Source organism: Podarcis vaucheri, assembly GCF_965113315.1.
Source record: "Podarcis vaucheri genome assembly, chromosome: 15".
In the NCBI taxonomy this organism is placed as follows: domain Eukaryota; kingdom Metazoa; phylum Chordata; class Lepidosauria; order Squamata; family Lacertidae; genus Podarcis; species Podarcis vaucheri.
Window position 1 is genome coordinate 17879169 of NC_138753.1, and position 24465 is coordinate 17903633.

The 24465-nt window shown below is 40.3% G+C and overlaps 1 protein-coding gene and 1 long non-coding RNA gene across 6 annotated transcripts in view; one reads left to right on the forward strand and one right to left on the reverse strand.

Moving 5' to 3' along the window:
* ARHGAP32 (Rho GTPase activating protein 32) overlaps positions 1-24465 on the reverse strand; it is a 199896-nt gene that overhangs the window by 142624 nt on the left and 32807 nt on the right. The gene's annotated exons all lie outside the window — the stretch shown is intronic.
* LOC309520177 lies at positions 728-5065 on the forward strand. The gene is made up of 3 exons (XR_014214172.1): positions 728-822; positions 3024-3122; positions 4920-5065. It is a non-coding gene; the product is annotated as an uncharacterized lncRNA (long non-coding RNA).

Sequence of the window (24465 nt, forward strand, 5' to 3'; positions counted from 1 at the left end):
TGGAAAGGGAGGTGTCGAAGATTACACCCAAACTCTTAACGGACGGTGCTGGCACTAATTGCGCCCCCGCAAGAGATGGGAGTTGCCCCCCCCAATCCCATATCGCCCCGTCCCAGCCACAGGACCTCTGTCTTCGAAGGATTTAGCTTCAACCGGCTCCCACGTAACCATCCAGCCACAGCTTCCAAACATCTGGTCAGTGTGTCTGGGGCCGAGTCAGGATGGCCATCCATCAACAGATAGAGTTGGGTGTCATCGGCATACTGATGACAACCCAGCCCAAAACTCCGAACAAGCTGGGCGAGGGGGCGCATAAAGATGTTGAAAAGCATTGGGGAGAGTATCGCGCCCTGAGGTACTCCACACACCAAGGAGTGGCGCGATGACAATTCCCCCCCAAGCGCCACCCTCTGTCCCCGACCAGAGAGAAACGAGCGCAGCCATTGAAGGACTGTGAAGGAAGAAGTTTACTGCAAACCTGTTTCCCTTACAGCCACTTATTGCAGGAAGAAGCTGTAATCACGTGGAAGTTTGCCAATCACCCCAGGATACAAGCTTTCCCACTGAATCAACGGGGCCTTTGCACAAGTAATTTTGCATAGAATTGTGTATTTAAGGTGAAAGGCTCATCAATTTTGACTATTAATCCAACATATGTTTCCCAAAGAATATTTGCCATATGATCTAGCCAGATGCTATGACTAAAGATGTTACTTTCACAGGTGTGTATTTGGCATTCTGAAAATGCCCTTCAAATGCAAGCACAATCTCTTGGACAACTCTATCTTCAATCACCTGGGTTACAGATGTTCTTTGAGACAGGTATGCTTGATGCAACATCTTCAAATCAGAACTCTTCTTTTAAGTTTATAAACAGGTGCTTCAACAACTGTACCCTGTATTATTGTCTTCTTGCTGTCTATCTTGTATCTAGATAATCTGGACAATATCCTTTATGTCGCAGACAGCAACTCCCCAAACCTTAGCAACAAGATATCTTACTTTTTGCTGATGGCACATTGTTGTCACCTAATTTTGGACCTGGTTTTAAAAGGCTTTTGGTCATGTTTAAAATTGCTTACAAACAAATCATCTAAACCTAGGATCATGGCCAAACAAACCAGTATCAGAAAATAAGCAACAAACCACAATCTCTGAAGAGCAAAGCAAGAGCACCTGAGCTATATGCACCAGCATGCAGCTCATGAACAGTATGATTTAGCTAACCACACATAATGGCTTAGTACTGAATACAAATGAGGCAATACTAGGTTTCACAGGATAGCGAACATTTACATGTCAGCCTAAGTTGGCAGGCGTATATAAAAGACATAGCACCAAATCAAATGGTTTGCTTTAGTCAGTTGAGAGGTCAAGATACCTGGAGGACTGGATCTCCAGATTTTTAGATAGTGGCACATAAAATGAGTTGCAGGATAGATGAAACAGACTACAGCTTTCAACAAAAGCAAGTCCATGATATTAGCATAGTAATAGATGCTCTTATGCAAGATCATGTAGAATTCTAGGTCTTCTCAATAGCCATTTCTGGGAAATTCCCAAAGGAACTTCATCTCTTTTCATTTGAGGAGACACTTATAGAAGCCTCAAAGTAGGTCAAGATTAGTTCTGCATCCTAAATTCAAACAATTAACAAAAAACTTGCAGAATGCTATTCAAGCATTCTTCTTGGTGGCAGATGAAGAAAGGGTGAACTGAATGTTTACACAAAAGAAATAGGTAACAATCCTTGTTAGGGGTCTGGAAAAGCACATTATTTTAATACTTGGTTCACCCCAGTCAGTATCAAGTAGAATCTGTATAGCAGACTATTGCCAATATTATTATCAACTAATCATAAATGATAAGAGATTTTTTCCCCTTGCCCAGGCAACAGAAGTTAGGAAACACAACAGCTCAACCAGTCTGTCATATACAGTGGTACCTTGGTTTTTGAACAGAATGCGTTCCGGGAGTGTGTTCAACTCCCAGAACCATTTGAAAACCAAAGCGCAGCTTCCGATTGGCTACAGGAGCTTCCTGCAGTCAATCAAAAGCCACGGTGGATGTTCGACTTCTGAAAATCATTCAAAAACCAGAACACTCACTTCTGGGTTTTGATCATTCTGGAGCCAATTTGTTCGGGAGCCAAGAAGTTCAGCTTCCAAGGTACAACTGTACTAGTATATTTAGCAGCAGTAACAACACATTGAAAGAGTCTCTTGGTGTTGATTTCTCTAGAAATCATACAGAAACTTGTGGAGGCGGAGCCAGTGGAGTGTTGCACATATGCACAGCTACACCCTATACTGGAAGTGTATACTCTAAGTGCTACTTGGAACTCAACCACTGGGGAAAATCAAAAGCTACTACCTCATTAAGTCCCACCTCATCAAGCAAGTACCAGCAGCTGCTGCAAATGATGGGCATGTGAGCTGGTAGCAGTAAACAGAGGGTGGATAGAGAAGAGGTAACTGCAGTAGTGAAAAGAGTGCAGCTGTAACTGCCCAATTCTTCAACTGGGACCAGCAAACAAGAGGTGACAACCTATGCCAGAGGTTACGTGTCCTTAGGACTAGCAGGTAATACTCAATTACTACATAGGGGTTACCATTTCTCCCCAGCAAAGTTTTTTGTGCTGCCATCACAGGGATGGTGAATCTCTGGCCCTCTGGGTGTTGCTGGAATACAATTCCTAGAACACCAACCATCAACCATGCTGGCTGGAGCTTCTGAACACAGTGTAGCCTACTATGTGCAAACATGCACAGCATCAGGCTGCATCCTCCTTATCATGGTTCTTAATCATTTCTATTGTCTGAATCACTATTAACATTTATTAGATTTCTTTCCCACCCTTCACCATGAGGTCCCAGGATGGTTACAGCAATTTAAAAATGCAATATTAAAATAAGTTAGAATATGGTTAAATGCTGGGAATACATAGAGTGTGTTCACCCATTGTTAAAGATGCACATTCAAAATAACTTAATACTATTTAACACTTGCACTGTACTTCCAAGTTTTCAGCGTGCTTCATATGCATCATCTAGTAGCAATTCTGTTAACTGAGGCTGAGGGGAATCTCTTGTCTAAGACTACCAAGAGACTTCATAACACAGGTGAGATTCAACCTAGGAACTTCCCAATTTGTAGCTTAGCTATTAAGATACACAAGCTCGCCTAATGTGGGATTTCTCACATTCCTTTAACCACCCAATCATATTTTCAGATGCTAGTTACACATGGGAAGAGGGCAGATTTCACCCACCCATTCAATGCAAGTTTATAATGTGATCAGTGATTCATATTAATAACCAATGATCCATATTTGTGTTTGCATAACTCATGTTTGTGGGAGCATTAATGTTGGCAGCAGCGGTTCACAGGTTACAATTGTCTCATGTATGAAGAGGTAACAAGATAGAAAATAGGAGGGGCTTTTGAACTCTGTTCTGTTGCACTGTCCAGCACATGCCAAGTTACTTGGGGTGGGGAAGAGTTGAAACACAAAGTGTTACTTAGGGTGACAAAAATACCTTGAGCTGAGCCTGGAGATGTACCCTCATTGTCTGACTCCTGGACATCTGTTCCTCCAACTTTATCATTTTCCAGGGGGAAAAGATAGAAGAAAGGGGTTGTGGCATCTGTATTTGGCAGGCAGGAATGAACAGGTGCTTCTTTTAGTACTATCTTTAATACAGTTGACATTTTAACTAATATTTTTAAAATGTTGCCTTCCTTAATTATTTCGGGCATGGATCCAAAATATAATAGTGGCTGCTGCACGATGGGCTTGTCTACAAATATATTTTTAACACACCCATAATCACTGAAATTGGGGTGCCAAGACTAAAAAGCATTTTGCAAGCAATGAAAATACCTTGCATAAGAAGAGTAAGCAAAACGCTCTTGAGGACTGCCAAGTACAACTTGCATCAATTATTTAGCTTTCATGGGGTTTACTATAAAAATAAACATGGGGGGATGAGAACTTCCAATAAAAACTATTTGCATTAGTGATATTTTCTTCAGGTCTGTAGGATTCTAAAGTAAATTCCCTGATCACCAAAACAGATTATAGGCATATCATCATTCTTCTCCAAAAAAAATTAAAATAATGTCTGCAGGAAATAGACTTTAAAAATTTGTCACAGGTGCCAACTATAAAAGGGTTGCAGTTCCAAAGCAGGACTACTCTTGCACTGTATTTTGTTATAAAGGGACAACCCTGAGATGGAAAAGGTAGAGGGTCAGTTGATACTACTTATTATTTAACAGGATGTTAGCCTTAGTTGCCTAAACAGCAATACAGGATTAGTAACAAAACGAAAGAGCACCAAATCATGATGGCATGAACACTCAATTAGAAATAAGAAATAAGCCAATTTTTGTGATTTTGTGGGTTTTTCCAGGAAAAGGATGGGTCTAGGGGTGTTTTGACACTTCGTTAAATCTAAAAATGTACTCTTACCTGGTTTCAACACAGTCACAAACAATAGCACCATGTTTAAGAACTCATTTCACACCCATCTAGAATACATCTGTATTATACAGCCATGTTTGCTTAACAGGCAGACAAATTCGGATGGTTGGGCAAACCCTTGAGATCACCACATAGATTAAAATCCTTAATTCAGATGGGAAGGAAGATTGGGGATCATGTATGCAAAACTCAGAAGTGTATAAATATTGAGAGCAATACATGTCCCTATATCTGGGGTTCCCAATTGTCATCACAGTAGATCAGACACTCCCATTAGCACTTGTCAAGGTCTCCTACACTTTTCAATCTTTAATATATATATTTCCAGCAAAAATGAGGTTGTAGTTTTTTGGCGGTGGGGGGTGTTGCTCATTTTAGGTAGCTGACCTGCTTTTTTGTCTATGTCTTTTTTGTTTGTGAGTATGCACTGGAGGGTTCTGAGCAACACCAGTATTTGTGAAATTGGTTTTTTATGATGCCAAGAACACTTCTTTGATCTCCAAGGCCAAAAAGACTAGGGTCTGCTGACCTACACAGATTTCCAAGCCAATATCGAAAAGCTGTGGTGAAACCCAAGGCTCAACTACCGTAGTTTTCGCTCCATTACACACATTTTTTTCCTCCTAGAAAGTAAGGGGAAATGTCTGTGCGTGTTACGGAGCGAATGCTTGCTTCCTCCGTGGTTTCCAGCGGGAGAAGAGCCGCTGAATGGGGAGGAGAGAGGGACAGAGTGCCTGCTTCTTTAAAGGAGCAAAGCGGGAGGGGAGAGGAGCCGCTTACACAAGTGTAAGCGGCTCCTGTCCGGTTGGGTCCTTTAAAGCAAGCAGGCTCTCTGTATCTCTCGTCCCCACTCAGCAGCTCTTCTCCCGCTTTGCTGGAAATAGCAGGAAAGATTTTCAGCTCGCTAAGGGAGGGGGGGGAGGAGGGAGAAAAGCAGAACCTGCTTGCTTTAAAGGAGCCTACCGGACAGGAGCCGTTTACACTCGTGTAAGCGGCTCCTGTCCGGTAGGCTCCTTTAAAGCAAGCAGGCTCTCTGTCCCTCCAGCAAAGTCTTTCAGCTCACTGGGGGGGGGGGGAGAAGCAGAGCTTGCTCCACGCGTGCTCCTTGTCCCTTGAGTGCTTTTCCTTCCCTCCCCACTTAAAACGTGGTTACAAAGCACAGATCCACATGGATCCTTAGGATTTTTGCACTGGGTCACCCCAAATTCACCATCAGATCACATAGCATGTCCATGGCTACAGTTTGCACCAAAAAAATCACGCACCCACTGTTGCCTGGGGCCACAGTGGTGCAAAAACGTAGTTACAAACATGGATCCACATGGATCCTTAGGATTTTTGCACTGGGCTACCCCAAACTCACCATCAGATCACATGTCTGTGGCCACAGCATGAACCACAAAAATCATACATCCACTGTTTCGTGTAGAATATTTTTTTTCTTGTTTTCCTCCTCTAAAAACTACATGCGTGTTATGGTCGGGTGCGTGTTATCGAGCGAAAAATACGGTAAATGGATGAGCCACAGTAGCAGAACAGTTTGGGAACTACAGGTTTTTTGTGTGCAAAGGGTTTTACTCTCAAGTAAGTTTACATATGACTGCAGCCTTAATATGGTTAATTTCAGTGCAGCATTTCTAAAGCAACAGATCTCTCCATCTACTGTGGAAGTCATACCCTCCAGGCTTGGGTGTTCTTTTTAAACTAGGAGTGGCCCTATTGCCAGCGTTCAAAGACATACAGAATCATAGAATTGTTTTTATGATGTCATATGGTCTAGGAATGAACCCTAACATTGGAAACAAGTTCGGGGATAAGGCCAAGCCCAAATTATTATCAGAATAGTTTAGTAGCTGAGCTGTGACCAGTGGCCACCTGAACAATTTCAGCTGCCCGCCCCCTGCTCCTGAACTCCATGTTTAAGCCTCAAAGTCAAACGCCAAAATGAAAACAGTGAAAATGCTAAGCAAGTGTTAGCAATATATTCAACACCCCTCCCTTCCAAGACAGATGATGCATGTTTCCAGTTCTCTGGAATAAGAAAAATTATACCTACAGCATTACTCACAATAAAAGGTTTTTGTCATCATCAGATGCCTGAGTCATCAATCACCTTCATAAGTTATTTACTGCTTTGCAGTGTTTGACCTCAATGGCAATTATTTCCTCGAAGGAGCCATATGTACCAATTCTTACACCGAATTCAGAGCACAGGAAAATAAACTTCTTTCCTTTTAAAAAAGCCGCCACAATTTCAGTGACAAAGTCTGCATTTCCATAACAAACCTGTGCTTACCACACATGAGCCAATCAGACCTGCTTAACTTCTTCATTTTTAGTGCTGTGGAGAAACCAAGCATGGTCAATGGGAATACTGATACATCCAAACCAAGGATCATGTTTTGTTCCACTCCAAACAAACCATGGGTTAGCCAATGCTAATTCTACTCAGAGCAGGCCCACTGAAATGAATAGACATTTCAGTGGGTCTACTCAGAGTACAACTTAGCTGAATAGAACCTCATAATAAGCCAATATTTGTTTTCTGCCTACCCATTGTGGTTTTAGCAAAACAGACCACAATTCCTAGTTTAGACATAACACAAGAGGCAAGGATCATGGTTTGGTTCCTTCATGCACAAGCAGTGCAGAGAAGTAAGACACCCCAGGTCAGCACATTTGCAGTAAACCATTAACTATAGTTTACTGTGAAGCACAATGAGGTAGATTGTTTTGTGTTAGTGAACTGTCTCATGTATGAGCACATGCTGTGAAGCACAATCTTATAAAAAAACCACAGATTATTTTGGATATCTATTACTTGCTAATACAAGACTTCTGGAGGTGGGCAAAAATGAAGTATAGATATGGCCCAAAGGGAGCAAAATATTCCCGTCACGTAATTAATGAAATCAAAATCAAAATGAGACAGAACCTCACATTAAGCAAAGTGGGTAATCAACAAAGTTGGAAACTTAAAAAACAAAAACCTGAAGCTTTGTTTACTATAAATTAGATAAAGTTTTAAGGCACATTCCCATCTGAAACAAGCTTGTACAGAAATGAGTGGTAGCAACACAAGTACATAACAAACATAAGGGGTGAGGGGTGTTAATAGAAGCTGCTGCTAATTAAGGGCACATTGGTCAAACAGAGGACATTTTGTTTGTTGTGTTTAGGGACTGAAAATATAAAAAATTAGGTATTTCCTTCAAAGACCAGTGATATTTTTATTTAATAAAAAGACTCTTAGAAAGGTAGAGATTACTGAATATTTTGCAATATACAATTTGCCTCATGTAAGACATTTTAGGGCTGGCCCAACTAACACATATTCCAACCAAGCAGAAAATCTCCAAAAACTCCATTACAATGCACAATCTGAAGCTGGCATCTTATTTAAACTATAAGCTTTCTGTTTTTCACCCACCATGAAGTGGTTGGAGAAATAGACAGATTTTCTGGCATTCTGCTCTCACACTTTTCCTACATATGTGGAAACCAATTGTGAAGCTGATACTGACTAGATGACTATTTCTGGATTTGGCTGTTCTTCAAACAAAATACACTGAACAATGACTTTTGCTGTGTGAGGCTGTGCGTGCCCATCCGTCCATCCGTCATGCCTTCAAGGAGGCACAGCCTGCTTACTTCAGGTTCTTCCAATGCCACAGCCTTTGCCCTTTCAAGCAGCAAATGCTGGCATTCATGTTTGCATGTAACCTTCCCTCGCAGAGGGAACAAAAACAGCAGAAGCTTAAATACCATTGCCAAATATAATGTTTTCAACTTCGTATTTTTATAAATAAAAAAATGACATTTTACTTCAGGTATAAAAGAAGACTAGGCCCAGCGGCACGTTGACTCCTCTGTTCACTTTTCCTATCATTTCTCTGGCCAACTGTCAGTGATGATGGCAGCTGTAGTCCAGGAAACATCTGGAGGGTGACAGGTTCCCCATCCCTGAGTTCAAGTGCTGTGCTAGGACTGGAGAGAACCAATTTCAAGAAGCTCACTGAGTGACCTCAGGACTGTCACTATCTCTCAGTCCAACTTACCACATGGGGTGGTTGTGAGAATGAAATGGGGAAGGGGAGTATCATTATTATCATCACCTCCACAATCACTTCAATCTACAAACCACCCTTCTCCCCAAAGTAGCCCCCAGGTATTTGATGGTTATGGGACTTAACAGAACGATGTGGGGGCGTCATACCACGTCACAATGAGAGAGATCAAGGCTCCAACAACCAATACAGCACAAGATTCAAGCCCCCTTATCATTCCGACTCAATGCCTGCCTTATTGAAGACTTCAACATGCAACCTTATACTGCATAGGTATGACTTAAATCCCATATTTGGAGATTATTCTGCTCACAGTTTCACTCAGCTGGATGGTGCAGATTGCTACGCCCTGAAATACCTTATGTCAAATTCTGATTTTTTCACACACAGAAATTCTCACGCTGTACACACATTTAGAGCCCAGCATACATAAATATTCTGGAAACAAAAATTAACAGAAAAGCTGTCATCGCATGCAGAATGAATGTGTGTGTCTGTGTGTGTGTGTGTGTGTGTGTGTGTGTGTGAGAGAGAGAGAGAGAGAGAGAGAGGGGGGGAGAGAGAGAGAGAGAGAGAGAGGAAAGTATATTGAATCATATGCTGTGTGACTAATGAGATGCTGAACGTGTCAGCACACCATGGGACAGGGCTAAATTTATTGCTACAAGAAATGTATTATTAAAAGTAGTGATTTGGATAATGAGATTATGATAGCTAGGCTGAAGAAATCAGATCTCATACCTAGCTAGAAATCTTCCCAAATGAAACCTACAAAAAGGAGGCCTGTGGTTTTTCAGGAAGAACAGTAAAGTCCCACTGACTTAATGTCAACATCTACCCAAATCCTAAGAGCAAACATACACAGAAACCTGGCAACATACTAAACTTAGCATAGCCACATTTTTTAATTCTAGGTGAACAGTACTTTTTGCTTTCCTACTTGTCGCTTCTGTTCCAGTTCACCAAACTATCTGGAAATATTACACCCAATGAAAGTGGTCCTTTGGTATCCTGGAGGAAGCATAAAGCTACCCTGACTAGTAGCCATTGGCAGCCTTATGCATTTGTCTGTTGCCTTGTAAAACTCATCCCTAGTTGGTGACAATCGCATCTTGCTGGTGATAGTCAACACTGAATGGCAGTGGCTATCCAGGGTTTCAGACAGTGGAAACTCTCAGCTCCACCTGGAGATGATGGGGATTGAAACTGGGACCTTCTACATGTAAAGCAGGAACCTCACTTAACTAATGGATAAAATATCACTGAAAGGCAGCCAAGACTAGAAGACCTCACACTCATTTGCACTGGGACTGCAGGTTCTAGCCCTAACTATCAGCTAAGGATCTAAATGACTGGCTGCAATGTCCCCCAGTGCATATGTGCACATACTAGTCTGTTTCACATGTTCAAATGAGAATGAAATATGTGAAAGTAAACAAAAAATGCATCCTGACCTTTCATGTTCTAGAAGAGTGCCATATATAAATAAGCTGCACATTTGCAGGAAATGTTCATACACAAACTGGGGCCAGTAATTTCAATAGGCTCTCTTCCCCATTCTTTTATTTTAATACACATTTTTCTCTTTCTTTTTTTACTACAATCCAGGCGATAATCCAATGTAACTGGTGTTAACTTGAACAAGTAACATAAGCATTGTATTTTATATTTTGGACTCATTCCTAAGGGACTAGGGTTGACATGTTTAAAACGATACGCAGAGAACCTCATTCTAAGGCAGTTTCCTTCTTTCTACAAATGCATGGCAATCCTTTGAAACTGCAGCTATACACAGAATATAGAAAGCTAGATTCTTCAAATGAGTTACCGAATAAACAGAAAACAGTAATTAGTTTTATCCACTCTAACACCCTTACATATTGTAACAATAAATAAGAAAAGCAGTTCCCTACAGCTAATTTACTGGTTCTCATGTGGCTCTATATGGTTGCTGTTACCACTGCTTAAAATATGCTATTGGTATAAACCAGGCAGTTTTTTAATTCTTCATGAAATCAATACAATGTGGCCTGACCTAGCCCAACACAGTGCTCTTCTAGTGCTACAATTGCTTTTTGTGACAAAAACAAACTTGTTATTTGGCTAATTTATTTGTTTAATAAACACGGAAATGCTCCGTGTTTTCTGAGACCAAGGGTGTAGAAATCTACAACCAAGGAAGTAGTGAAAATGAATTAACATTGTCAACAGCAACTTCTTTAGTTATAAAGTATAAACTAGTACGTTCACAGTAGAGCTGGGTCACTTTGCAAAAGTGGCTCAGTATTAAACAGATCCTGTGTGGTAGTGGAAGATGTGAAGCTAAATAGCAGGAGATGCAGGAATGCACAACACATACCAAAACAAAGAAATTCACTGCCACAATATGTGGTGTTGGCTACAAACTTAGATGGCATTAAAGGAAATTTGAGAAATTCATGTAGAATAAGGCCATCAACAGCTACTAATCATGATGCCTATGTGCAACCTCTAGGATCAGATGCAACATGCCTCTGGGTACCAGCTGCTAGGAACAACAGCAGATGAGAACTGAAGCCTCCATGCCCTGCTCATGAACCTCCCAGAGGCATCTGGTGGGCCAATGTGAAAAACAGGATTCTGAACTAGAAATGTCTTTTTTTTTCAATCCAGTAGGGCATATTGTTCTGGCATGTTTTGCACTGCATAAGCCCCTGCCCATTTATCCCTTCAGCCACCTGTTTTTTCCACTGAGTGCTATGAATATAGTGCCACATCACTGGGGGGAGTATATGGAGAAGGCATCTCAGGAGGAAGGCTGGGGGTAGATGAAGAATTAGGCACCCAGCCACTATTATTACACTGCAAATTATGTTCATTCCACCTCACAGCTATTTTGAAGCTGGTCATCTACAAACTAGGATCAACTATCACTATTTTGTGAGAGGGATTTATTTGCATATTAGCAAATTTAGGTTAAATTAAAGTGCATTCAAGGTCTCTCTCACTCTCTCTCAACAAATCTGCTTTTTAAAACAATCTGAGTTTTTGCTGTATGGAAAGTGAAAGGGGAAATGCACTAGAGTAGGGGTAGGGAACTTTTGGCCCTTCAGATGTTGCTGAACCACAACTCCCATCAGCCCCAGCCAGCATGGCCAGTGGTCAGGAGTGATAGTAGCTGTAGTAAAGCAACATCTGGCAGGCCAAATGCACAAGAAAGTGTGGGATAAGGATCAGTTGGTGAAAAGTTGTATAACCTCCATGCAAAAAAAAAAATTAAGATAAATGCTCAATAAATAAATGGTTGTCATAGAACCTTGGCACAAACAAATCAGAATGAATACTCAAGAGATCATCTAGAACAGACCTAGGTTCTCAACCACTGATTTATTGCCAAGCATGCATTTTGCTCCCCCAAAATTAAATTGTTAAGAGTATGGACCGTACTCAGTTATGATGAAGGAAATCAACTAACTGAATCTTGTGCACAAAAGAGCAACAAAGATGCTGAGGTGTCTGGAAATCAATTATTATGTAGAAATGTTGTATGTTTAGCCTGGAGAACAGATTACTAAGAGGGCAAATGTTGCCAAATAATCAATGTCCTGCCACATAGATGAAAAACAAATCAGTTTTTTCTTGCTCCTGATTTTTCTTGCATGATGCTGTAATGGTGGGTTTCCTGCACATTTCTTCTTCTATTTTAACAGCATTGGGCTAATCCCCTGTTCTCAGCTCTTGTACAGAAGAGTGGCACCACCTTCAAGAGAGTTGGTGTTAGCTTTTTAAAAACACAATTAAAAACAGAAACACCACTGCTTCTTATATATATATATATATATATATATATATATATATATATCTCAATGGACATGCTTGCTAGTGTTTAATAATAAAACACATAGGTCACAAACACTCCATTAAATACTTGTGCACACTTGGATACAATGCAGTACTGCAAGGAGGTTTGGAAAACAGTCCCTATGACCAAATTGGCATGGCAGGTGAAAGTTTATGACAAAGAATGTGGGTGGTTGCTTCACAGTTCAACACAAACCTTGATTTTTAGATGAAAATAAGCTTGTCATCCCAAGAGTACAGACTCACTATGATTCACAAGAGAAAATATGTTTTGAAGCTAAATTAAAACTGTCTTTGAATAGCAGCAGCTGAAACACCTCAGTATAATCTTTCAAACCCAACCAAGCAAATAAAATATTGTCTCAGTATGTTTTATTTGATAAGACATGTGACCTAGTTTAGGCTTCGCCTTGCCTTGATTATAATTAACAGTAATTTGTACAGATTCCAATTTAATACATGAACTCACTCATTGAGAAAGGCAAACTGGCTGATTCAAAGCCAACACAAATGCTTAAATATGTTTTATGATGTTTAATTTAAAACAACGAGAAGATATACAGCAAATCGGGCTTCCATGTTACTCCCTTCTTGAAGACAGCAGGATGCAAGGTTGGAATACATGTGGGCAACTACATTTAGAGAATGTTTACCATTTAATAGCCATATATGACTTGCTTTGAGAAAGCTTGATGCAGTGCACTGATAAAATGGAATCCCTTTTACTTTTGATTCTTATTTTAAAATGCCCATATAGCTGGAAGACCACTTATGTAAGGATTTATCCTGCCCTCTCTTTAGGCTCCTACTGTCCTCACAAAGCCTCAAAGGAGGGTCAGGAACTTTCCTGAACAGTATGAGCCTTTTCCATATTATTAGGAGCAGGCCTATAGGGGGAGGGCAGTTGGGTATACTTGCCCTGGACCTCAGAGGGTTAAGAGGGGGGGCGCTACGGTCCTGCCAGACTTACGCTATCATGCCAAGAATGAGACTCCTGCCCCAGGCATAAGATAAGCTCTGCACGGGCCTGGTTAGGAATCTGAAGGTGAATTTTAGTCTTAAAAGTTGGTAGGTTAGGATGTATGGGAATTGCCAGGGGTGGGGAAGAGAGACTAGGGAGGGGGAGCTGAATGGAGAAGTGTGGTTAATTGCATTACTTTGTTATTTTTGCAAAGAAAAATGGCCAAACCATTAATAATAAAGTAGGGCTTTTGTTTGTTTTTTGCTTTTGTAGTTAGGGGGAAAGTTGTCATACAGAGACATGTTTTTAGACTCATTTTCCAGCTTACGACCACAACTGAGAGAGTTCCTAGACAAAAGAAAAAGGCTTACATTGTCTCATGCTTAGTGGGGGGGGGGGGTTCCTCCTCATACTAAACTAAACTAAAGGCCGCCTGTAAAAGCTTCAGGAGCAGTTTGTCCTATTTCTTGAAAACAGGGGGTGGCCTAGAAAACCTCATGTAGAAATATAGTTCACCATGTAGGCCTGTAGACTGTATCAATAGAGGCTATTCATGATGTTATGCTACAAAACATGTGATGGTATATTCAGGCAGCAATCGAGGCAGCATCAGTTAATCTATTTTGATTGCAAGAGATGGTAAGCAGCTATTGTCCTTCCTCTGCCGCCCAACCTCGCATTCTCAAACAAACTTAAAGTGTCTCAAGTGTCAAATTGTGCTTCATCCAGACACGTTCCGGTTGCTTCTAGATGACTTGTTTATTGAGCATTCACCGTAGGTTGCTTACACAAAGTTGGTGGGGTGGTTATATGATGTTTATTGAACACTCAGTCAGATTTACAACATTGCATGAAACAATTGTTATCCCACACTTTTCAGTATCCTTTCCACCACATGCCACAAAATTCTAGATGTTCTTGTAAGTGGGTTTGTTACACAAGTGCATCAAATCCACTAATTATCCCAACTGAATTTGGTATGCAATCATTGCTATTTTGCCAGAAAGAGCCAGACTGGACGCAACCTCTGTCAGGAAGAAACTGCACTCCTTTCCTTACAAGCAGTTGTATAGGAACCGGAAGTCTGCTCCAAACAAACCAGTCTCCATAGAGAAGCAAGTACAAACAATCCTTCTCTCCTACCAACTCCTTTCATGGTTCTATAGCAACTCATCTGTATGACAATCATGTCCACACTGTTAGAATTGATCTCTGAATAGCAAATTACATTTCAAAGGAAAGTAAAAAGTGTGGGGTGGATGGGGAAGCACTTTGTTTATTCCAACTATGCAACTCCAACACAGGGAAGAATAAAAGAGACAAAATGTATTCTTTCAAAGCCAGAAGCAGTCATTAAATAATTGCTATTTGACACTCAAGGTGAAACTTCCAGCATGGCAAAGCCTACCTTGTATCAATGAATGCTGCTAACAGTCACACAAACAAAATGGTTGGTTTAATAGGAAACAATTGTGAAGGTAAGAGTTCATTAATCTAAGAATCACCCATACTGGTTCTAATACTGATTCTGAGCCTTCTCAACAGGTATTAAATTACAAAAACAGCTGATAAGCTGCTGGTTCTAACATGTTAAATAGTGGCAGTACAGTGGTACCTCGGGTTTAGAACTTAATTCGTTCCAGAGGTCCATTCTTAACCTGAAACTGTTCTTAACCTGAGGTACCACTTTAGCTAATGGGGCCTCCCGCTGCCGCTGCGCCACTGGAGCACGATTTGTGTTCTCATCCTGAAGCAAAGTTCTTAACCTGAGGTACTATTTCTGGGTTAGCGGAGTATGTAACCTGAAGCATCTGTAACCTGAAGCTTCTGTAACCTGAGGTACCACTGTATAGTGGTAGTATAGCTAAGGTCTTATGTACTGTATTCTGTAGGAACTACAGCAGATATCCTTCATTCTTAAATATGTGGTAAATTTGCAGAGTGTCTTCCGCTTCATATATAGTTTCTCTGTGGTATCTGAATGTGGAGATGTGGCTTTAAGCTATTGATATTTTTTATTAGGCTGAGCCAAAATGCAACCACCTCGAGTTTGTGGGCTATCCTTCAAAAATCCTGCTAGATAAATCTAGCAGCTGCATGAGAACTATTATGCAAAATCTTAAGCATGGTTTTAATTATGAATTATGATCAAACACAGGCAGGTTTAAAAACTTGCACTTGCACAACCCTATGGATTGTATTGAGGCTCAATAAGTATCATTTCAATGAATTCCAAATCTAGCAAGGATGGTGGGGATAAAGCCTTTTTACAAAGCACCATCTAACTCTGCAACATTTGGAATATATCAATAACAGTCAAAAGTAGAATATACTGAGTAACTGGTACATACATATTCATTACCACACACATCACACATTTTTAAAGAGTTGTGGAGTCTTTATTTTCCCTTCTCTCCAACACTTGTCATTACTGGGGAAAGTGCCAACTTTGGAATAAGACAAGACAATAGTCCACCTCAAAAACACTCTTCCAAAAATGCATGCTTAATACAGAGCTTAACAAAGCAGTCAACTTCACACCCTCCAACATTTCGCCAATGAAAATAGGGATGTCCTAAGGGAAAGTGGGACATTCCAGGAACAAATCAGAAACTGGGGCAGCTTCTGTAAATCTGGGACTGTCCCTGGAATATAGGGACACCTGGAGGGTCTATTCTAGTCTTAATGTATAACTGTGTACTTGGAAACCCATGTTAAAAACAAAAAACAAAAAACCCCTGCTCTTCTGAAATGTTAACCTATTTGCAAAACTGATATAACACGTACAAGAAAAAACTGGTGATAGTGTATATTTAGACAAAGATAGAAGATGACCAGATAAAGGAGCAAGCTGGTAGGAAATGAAAACATGACTAATTTCTACATATTTTAAAGGGGGGGGCTGAAAAAGTCCTTCCCTGTTACTGACAGATATGCTGCCTTGACCAACAGCCACTTGCTATCATAACAGGTTATCCAGAAAAGCAGTATATTACTGTGGCAATACAGGTGAGACAACAACAACAGTCAGATGGGCTGAGAACAGGTTTTCTTTCAATTCCAATGAATTCCTCCACCAAAAGTTCTAGGAATTTTTTTAATTATCACTCACTCTTTCTACATAATTTGTGAGTTGAATTACTCTGAGAACCCTTCAAGATTGAAGAGCAGTATAAAAATATATTGCATGTTTAAGTTGTAACACACCCAAGAGATGTATTAAGCTTCATCAGTGTGGGAAAAAATAACTCAACATGGCTGCAGTTTTATGTTCTATACCTGCATAGCTCCTAAGGAGAAAGATTTTCTTTAGTGCAAAGTGTTTCATATAAATTTCAATTCCTAAGCACACACACAATACTTATAATGCAGTGTGATGCTTTCATCTTGCTCAGAGAACACCACTACTAATTTCTTTCTGGGTGAATGGAATCTAAACATCATTGATGACATACTATTTTATACCCCAAAACCCTGTTAGTGACTCCAAAACTCCCACACTACTTCCAGTGGGAGACATGTCTAAGTATTGAGTTTACCAGCTCACTACCGCCACCTGAGGAACTTCATCTGTTACCCTCAGTCACCTTAATTACGCAGGGGTCACCTGGTTGCTGTTTAATCTCCCAAGATTATAGTCACTATCTAACTTTCAAGGGGAACAGATTAATGCACCACGTAGGGATTGAATATTTCTGAACCCCACTAATATGGAAACAATGTATAAACATTTCTTTAGAATTATGAAAAAAGACTCATTCAATAACCACAGTAAGCAAAGAAAGGTAGTGATGTAAGATTTTAAAGTAAACCACTAGTTAGCATTCTGCACTACACTTAATACATAAATTTAGATATTGAGTACATAATCTCTACAATTAAGAATAATAATTCCATTTCAAATTTTTAGATTCTGGATTTTACAAGATTTTACACAGGATAATCATTATAGTGGTTATTACTCTCACACAGAAAAACATATTTTCAAGTTTTCAACACCTTTAGCTGTGAAGAGAAGTAAAACAAAAATTCTATTTCAGATTATTTTAAAAGAGTGAGCTGATAGAAGCATTCCAGTTTCCAGAAACACCTACGTATAAGACATGATTCACCACAAATCCTAATTATCAGCCAGGACTGCAGTTCTAGTTACTATGACAATGTCAATATCTCTGAGGTAAAGGTAAACCATTCAGAATAAATCATGGACCAGAGAATAGGAGAAAAGAAATTCAAAGGAAACTGTTTATCACAGTCACTTGATGGAAAGGCAACAACTGCTAAAAGTTATGACAATTCAGCCATTCAATGTTGCTATTCCTAGAGACTAACAACACCTGAATGTCTATGTGTCATCTCAAAAGTAATGTTTTATTCTATACACTGTTTAAAAATGGCACTTTTTCGAAATGCATAGGATGCCAAGGCTGTATTTGAACATCAGCTAACTCTCGCCTCAAAGCCTATGTAAGTTACGCCACTTCGGTCTTGCTGAAGACAACGCCTAAGCCTAACTGCCATTCTAAATATGAGAACGTGTTCAGTCAGATTTAAAAATGGAGCAAAAGCAGTCTTGAAAATAACCAGGGGGTGGGCGGGAGGAGATTACTAGTCTGAAAAAAGAAAAAGAAAAAGAGGGCTGGCAGAGGAATGATGAGGAGCTGCATTTTTATGCTGGACACAGAAGAGGGCTTGCCTCCTCTAGCAGCCTGCTTGATTTCTATGTCGAGTGCAGAAGAGGAACAGAGGGTCCCATCCCTCCCTCACCAGCCCACTCATTTGCCTACACTGAATTCCTAACTCCCTGTGGCTACCAGGCTAGTGCTTAAAAACAAGGCTGAACTAAACCTAGATTCAGTATTGGTTTGAAAACCATTTCAACTTAAAGGAGTCTACAATCATGCACTGAGGTTCGACTTCCACATCTAATATTGGCTTCTTTAAAGATGTGAATCTTTTATTACACACACACCCAGTTTCACATCTACAAACTCGAACATAGCCAGGTTAGGAAACCCACCAAAGATAAAGTTTGCAAATTACACATTACAAAGTGATATATAAAATATGGACACACTTGAGGGATCCCACCACCAACCTGGAATAAATGCAGTCTCAAAAAGTTAACCTGACAATTGAGATGCACTGAACATCCATGAGACTATTCTACTGTGATAGCACAGAGTGAACTTTTCAATATTTAATGGGCCTTGAAAGCATCTTTGTTGTTGGCAAGCTGCAAGTGCCAGTGATTTGACTTTCAAAATGTGATTCAGAAAAAAGCATGTACTTAATAACACATTTAAAAGCTCCAATGACTTCAGCTGGTGCTTTATATTTATTAATGTTTACCCTACTCATCTCTTTTATTAAAATTCTTACATTTGCTCTTTGGGAGATACCACAAACCACATACCCATTAACTGCGTACTATATTTTTCTCAGCACTAAACAACATTTCATTTTATGTAAGAAAAACTATTTAAGGAAACTAGAAGATGGGAAAATGCCAAAAAGGAACTATAGCTAGAAAATTGCATTCACTGGCCTGGTTCACATGACACGCTTAGTGAGACCTCGCCAGCTCCCTGAGAGTTTGCAGCTGCTTATCCCCTCCCTGTTCCTTTTTGCCAACTATGCCACACAAACTAAACTTGTTGGAGGGGGGAGTATTGTTTTGTTGTTTTAACTATTTGCTTTGTGAACCACTCTGAGATCTTGTGATGAAGGGCAGTATATAAATCTAATAAATAAATAATAATAAACAAACAAACAAACAAACTTGAGTTGTGTGAACCGGGACTCGTAGTTAAGCTCCTTTCTCACTAACCATGAGCTGCAGCCAAGGGTTGTTCTTGGCTAAAACTTGTGGCTAGTGACGAGAGAGATTAACTACAAGTCCCGGTTCAAACAACATGCTAAACTGAAGCATGGCTTAGCTTAACATGGTTACCAAAAAGGACCAGGGAGGATCCAAGCATATGTGAGCCACTCCCAGAGTTCCCATATGTGCACATGGTTTGGCTTAGCATCTCATGTAAATAAGCTTGTCACAGAACATTAATATTATTCTTTCACTTGAAAGTAGTGGTACAGCTAAAGACAGAATTTAAATGGCATCATCAGTAGAAGGACCAGAAATGATTTTACTTTAGAAGCGCTGTAATGTACAAGACAACTCCAATGGCCTGGTTTGCATCATTAAACCATGGTTTGGCCTTGTATGGGCAAACCTCAATGAGACAGAGTGGTTCATTCATTTTTCTTCCCATCTCCTCCGACATGGTTCAGAATAAGACTTCTGCAGAGTTTCAGTTTCCAAGAATCTCAGCTTAGTGCAATGTATGATGACAACAAACAAGGATGATGATGATGGTGGTGATTACTATTATTAATTCATTTTATATATCACCCTTAATCCAAAGATTCCAGGGTGGTACACAACATAAAGAATATAATTTACACAAAATAATAACAGCATAATGATAAAATAATCATAACAACAGTCCCCACACACACACACATTTAACAGGCAATCATTATTTAATGCCCGAAACCCTGGGTAAAGAAGTCTGTTTTCGCCTGGTGCCTAAGCAGTTTAGTTGTTAAACAAGCCAACTTCAGCTGCAATGTATTGTATACTTGACAAGCCCGCTGTCACTGCAATTCTAGGTAAACTGGCGGTGGGGGGGGGGACAGTACCAAGCTAATGGTAAGCCACCATAAATAACAGGTAAGCTGTGTTTGGCTTGGTGGGTGAGAAATTGTACAGGTCTGCCTTATAGGATGCTTTATTTTGCACTCCTGGTAATTATCAAAATGGTTGCCAGATTTCTCAGCACACACATACTGATGCTAAAGAGCCACACAGGAAAGGCAGAATAAATTTGAGACAAATTTGCAATTCACTTTTTCATTGTGTTTGAAAAAAAGGAAAAATATGTGGGTAATATAAAAAGAGGGGAAAGAATGGTTAATAAACATTTAAGAAAACAGATGGCAACTCAACGGCTTCACTTCCACATCACATTGAAATTGTGAAATTTTCACTTAAATCTGACAGTCTTATTTGAATCTCATGTTGAATACATTTGATCAACCTCCTTAAAAATCCTTTCCTTCCCCACCCCCAGGCATCTAGCTCATTTTCCATTTTTAAAGCTTTTCCTGTAGAATTAATAGATGCTGAAATACTGCCAGCCATAAAAGGACAACTCACTTTCATTAAAAGCTTAGTTCCCTCCATAGATTAGAAAGGAATTGTCAGCCCAAAGCACCTGACTCCATATGCTCTACTGCATATGCTAATTCATCTAAATATATGAACATTTAAATTGGACTTCTGATTAGCTGTAAGAATGAGTCAAAAAGTAGACAGGTGGCCAAGAAAAACCTACTCACCTCTGATCCAAACTGTTTTAAAGTATTTATGCAAAGGGAGAAGTCCCAGATTCACACAGTTTTACACTCATTTAATGAAAACTCAAAGAGGAATGGTCTGCCAAGATTGTGTCATTGCACCAATACTGTCATTCCTAATAACAGTCCTCATGAGAATAATATCTGCCCCATAATATAAAATGTGGCTTTTAAAATTTAAATTAAAAAGTAACAGTTAATAGGCAACACACACACAGGATCTGTTAGCCTCACCATATCAAAATATCTTACTCATTCCCACCAAAACATCACAAACTACTTTTTAATTTTAAGCGTCCATTTAACTACATTGCATGGCTGTAGTTTGCTAAGGCAGTTGGGAATTATAGCTCTGTGAAGAGTAAACTACAGCTCCAAGGATTCTTTGGAAGAAGCCATGGGCTTTAAATATATGGTGTGAGGCTGTGACAAAAACAGTAGCACTTTTCCCTGCTTTTCCAAGGAGTAAGTTAAAACCCAATATATGTGCAAACTGCACACACAACTCTAGAGACACACAGGGCCACCAGAGAGCCCTGCTGCTTTTGTCAGCTAGGAAACATTGGGGCTTCATGGAACATGGAGGGTAGCATCACATCACCAAACTGGCATTTCCCTTGACTTACATGGAGAAGGCAAAGTTTGAGTAGGGCCGAAAAAGAGAGAGGGGTGGGCATCCACTCTCTGAAGTAATACACATAGAGCTAATGTTCTGAGGAAAGGAGATTACGGAAGACAGCAGCTGCCAACCTTTTTGATAAGCATGCCACAAATTAAAAGTCTAAGTATGATCAAGTGCAGCTCCCAACACCTTGTGGTGTTTGCTCTTCTAGTCAACTTAAAGAAGCTGTGAGGCACTGGAGGAGCACACAGGAATATTGTTGACTGAACCTACAGGCCCGAAAGCTACTACAGTATCATCAAGTCTTCAGATGATCAACTGAGTACACTCTCACAATGTACTGCAAGCACCATTGATTTATTACAACAAACCATTTCACAACTGCTTCCGCTCACACAATCTTGCAGAAGTTATCTGCAATATATTGTTACTTTGTTTCTGGCATGCAGCATGTTCCTGCTGTGTGAATAATCTGTTTCACAGTCTACCCCAAATAAAGGATGTTGCTTTTCAATCTTAGAGCATATATTACTAGCCTGAGACCAACAGCTCCGAAAGGATTAGAAAATAATCTGTTTTCCAGAGAAGTATATAACACAGGAAGCAAACTTCCAGCCTTAAATTGGAAATGTATAACTTCGTACTATCTACTTAACAGAGGTAGCTGTGAAAAAGGCAAAGTCCATGTTAAGGATCATTAGGAAAAGGATCAAGGATAAAACTGCCAATATTGTAATGCCTTTATACAAATCTATTGTGCAACCATGTGTTCAGTTCTTGTCACTGCCCTTCAGCATGGAAAATGAAGGTCTAAAAAGGGTAGGGGACCAACATTTGAGGCTTTTTGGTAGACAGAAAAGGCAAATAAGGGAGGACACGATAATATTCATATCAAATTATGCATGGTGCTGCTAGAGTGAATAGAAAGAACTTTCTTTCTTTCTTTCTTTTAATATACTATAACCAAATGTCATCCAGTGAAGCTGAATGATGGGAGATTTAGAAAAACGAAATGCAGGTATTACAAGATGGGGTGATGCTCATCAACACGGATGACTTTAAAAGGGATTACACAAATTAATGCTATGCAAGGCTATCAATGGCTAATAGCTATAATGGCTATATTCGCTATATTGCCTATATTCGCTATATGGCTATATTGCCTCCACTGTTGGAGGCAATATGCTTCTGAATGTCAATCACTGAGGAGCAGTAATTAGAGAGAGCTATTTCATTCGTGGGACATCTTGCTTGTGTGCTTCACACAGAAAGCTGCTTGCTAACCATTGGAAACAGAATGTTGGCTAGATAGGTATTTGGTCTGACCCAGCACAACTCTTCTTCTGTTCTTTTTCATGGAGGAAATATTCCACTCAGCATAAGAATGTATTTGATTTACTGTCAGCCTGCTCTTTTAAATATTTGCAAATATATTCTGGCAATTAGTTTTGCCATCCTGCACTTTGCTTAATCATTGTGAACTTGAATAAATTGCTGTCATTTGTCTATTTAAAGCAGTCCTCAGGTAAAACAAGGTGATCTGGCATACAGCCAACAAGGAATTCTTGCACCTAAACATTTAAAAATTGCTTCCCTACTGTTTTCCGCTCCCAGTGTTTAAGATCAATGACAGCAAGTAGCTGAAAATATCTTCCTGTTCTCATATAACAGGGGGTTATTGACATTAATGGTTGTCCACCCACATTTCACATCATTTGCATGCTTTATATTACTTAACATTTGTGCTCCCAAAATTCTAGAATCATATTAAAACTAAGAAGCCCCCAAATTCTAACTAAAGCATAGGCTGCAACTTTCTAAAGAATGTACTTATAAGAAAGGGGAGATGATGCATGGGTAGGCAAACTAAGGCCTGGAGGCCGGATCAGGCCCAGTTGCCTTCTGGATCCGGCCCGCGGATCGTCCAGGAATCACTGTGTGGATCAGCGTGGATCTGAATGTCTGGGCTGCGCCAGTGCGAGTGTTCGGCGGCGCCTCCTCCCTCCCTCCTCCTGGCTTCTCCCCACCCTGCTTAGAGCCAAGAGGAAGGGGGCTGGGCTTTGTTGATGCCAGTAGCAGCAACGTTAGCACTCAATCGGCCACCCTTGTAAGCAGGCTCAAATCAGGCCTTGTTGCTGCTGGCCCCTCTCCGGAGCCTTTTGCGCGCCACTCATCGTCCTGCTGCTGCCAGCCCCTGCAGCTCGCAAGACACAGGTAAGCAGCCACCAGGGCTCGTCCAGTGCTGTGGAGAAGGGAGGGAAGAGTCGTGGGGTTGGGGGATGGCTTACCTTGAGTAGAATGTGTTCTTTTATTTAAAATGCATCTCTGTGTTATTTGTGGGAATTCGTTCATTCCCCCCCCCAAAAAAAAATGTAGTCCAGCCCCCCCACAAGGTCTGAGGGACAGTGGACTGGCCCCCTGCTGAAAAAGTTTGCCAACCCCTGAGTTAGTGTGTTGCAGTGGAACCTGAAAGACCAGGATTCAAGCCCCCAGGCAACCATGAAGATCGCCAAGTCACCTTGGGCTAGGTCTCTCAGCCTTGCCCTCTCACAGGGTTGTTGGGAAGATAAAATGCAGCTGAGGGGAATCTTGAGCTCCTTGGAGGAAATGTGTGCTATAAATGTTATCAGGATTACATTCTGCTCCCTCATCACATGAGATCTTAGGCCTGGCCACAACAATTTAAAACAGAACAAAACCGGGGGGGGGGGGGGAGAGACTACACCTTTTACTCATCACCTTGATAGCACAATCCTGTTTGTGCAATTTTATTCAACAGTATTTACTCCTAGGTGAATGAGTATATAGCAGTGCAACCTAAAAATCTAGTACAGATAGATGATAGATGATAGATGATAGATAGATAGATGATAGATAGATAGATAGATAGATGATAGATAGATAGATAGATAGATGATAGATGATAGATAGAGATACCAACAACTATTGTGAGAACCCACAACCATGCCTATGTGCATTTGGATAAGAAAAATCTGATGAGTTTAACACTGACTGGAAAGTGGTATACACATATTAAAAGTGGCATAATATGATCTCCAAAGCTTTGCTG